Below are 1,838 nucleotides of genomic sequence, written 5' to 3' on the forward strand. Positions count from 1 at the left end.
TTTTTTGTATTTTTTAGTAGAGACGGGGTTTCACCGTGTTAGCCAGGATGGTCTCGATCTCCTGACCTCGTGATCCGCCCGTCTCGGCCTCCCAAAGTGCTGGGATTACAGGCTTGAGCCACCGCGCCCGGCCTGTATTTGGTTTCCTAAGTTTGCGATTTCTTTCATCAATTCCGTGTGTTTGTCTGCCATTCTCTCTTTTGATACTGCTTCTCCCCTATTCCCTCTATTATCTCTCATAGGATTCTGATTAGGCATAGGTTGGGCCTTCTCACTCTATCTTCTTCTATTTGTGTCTATTGCGTCACAAAAAACCCCTGTGAGCTGGCCTGCCTCCCCTGCAGCCTCATGCCCCAATGCTTCACCCTCACTCCCTATTCCAGTCACCCTCGTCATCTTTCAGTTTCTTGCAAGCCACATTCCTCCCACGACAAGCTGTGCAACCTTGTATATTCTCATCCTACTCTTTACAAAGCAAAGCTCCATTCACTCTCCAGCTCTCACCTCCAGCATCCCTTCCTCAGGAAGGCCCCACAACCAGGCCTCTCACTCATTCTCACAGCCCCGCTGAATTAGTTTCCTGTGGCTGCTCTAACTAATGACCACAAACCTGGTGCCAGAAAACAATACAGATGTATTCTCTTGCAGTTCTGGAACCAAAAGGCTAAAATAGGTTTCACTGGCACAAAGTCAGGTGTCTGTAGGGCGGGTTCTTCTGGAGGCTCTGAGGGGAGATTTGTTTCCTTGCCTTTTGCAGCTTCTAGTGGCCTCCTGTGTTGCTCGGCTTGGAACCCTTTGCCCTGTCCTCAAAGTGCATCACTCCAGTCTCGCTTCCATTATCGCATGGCCTTCTCTCTTCACTCCTATTGCCTCCCTCTTATAAGGACTCTAGTGATCACATCAGGCTTATCAGATAAAACCCATTTTAAAATCCGTAACTTAATCATATCTGCAAAGTCCCCTTTTGCCGTATGAGGTAATGTATTCACAACTTCCAGGGATTAGGACATGAAGATATTTAGAGGACAATTATTCAGCCTACCACAACCATGAACCAAACCTTCAACGCACTTACCACCATTAGTAATCATATAGTAGATGCTCATTTATACATCATTGATGAACAGTCACCAGCTCCCTAGACTAAACTCCATAAGGATAAGAACAGAGTCTGGTTTGTGTTCATTACCAGATCCTCAGCCCCTAGGCCAATGAATACTCAATACATACTTGTTGAATGAATAGGTGGATAATTATCCAAACATAAAAAACAATAATGATGAAGGAAAAGTGGCAACAAGCTACATGGAAACTTTTCTTTTAACTTCCATTATTGTTTTCAATTTGTGCAATAAATAAAACCAAGAGGAAAAAAAAATTGTAGTATTGCATAAACTCATACAGAACTTTAAGTTGTTTTTTTTTTTTTAAATAAATTGATTGCTTACTTCGTGTCCAAAAGCTGAAGCTGGTGGTTACTGTCTCTGTGGGACATCTTCAGTTTGGTGCTCTGCTCTGATATTGACAAGTCCACTCTGTTCAAAAGCTGAGAAATCTGGAAAAGAAACCTTGCTTATAAATATCACATCTAACGTCTTCGGATGCAACTTCAGAAAACATTTAGTAAGCCACATTCTAGTCAATGGCATTAAGATTCAGTCTAATTTGATAAATTCATTTATGAGTCTACCTCATCTTCCCACCTCCATTTTCTTCCTTATGTACCCATTGAAAATCAAGACCAGTAGCACTGCCAAAATATTCATCATGGGCCGGGCGCGGTGGCTCAAGCCTGTAATCCCAGCACTTTGGGAGGCCGAGACGGGCGGATCACGAGG

General features: G+C 43.4%; 1 protein-coding gene across 7 annotated transcripts in view; it reads right to left on the bottom strand.

Annotated features, from left to right (window-relative positions):
* Positions 1-1,838, bottom strand: part of FAM81A (family with sequence similarity 81 member A) — a 166,848-nt gene that overhangs the window by 15,152 nt on the left and 149,858 nt on the right. The gene's annotated exons all lie outside the window — the stretch shown is intronic.

The sequence above is a fragment of the Rhinopithecus bieti genome, unplaced genomic scaffold (assembly GCF_001698545.2).
Source record: "Rhinopithecus bieti isolate Rb0 unplaced genomic scaffold, ASM169854v2 scaffold_947, whole genome shotgun sequence".
NCBI lineage: Eukaryota > Metazoa > Chordata > Mammalia > Primates > Cercopithecidae > Rhinopithecus > Rhinopithecus bieti.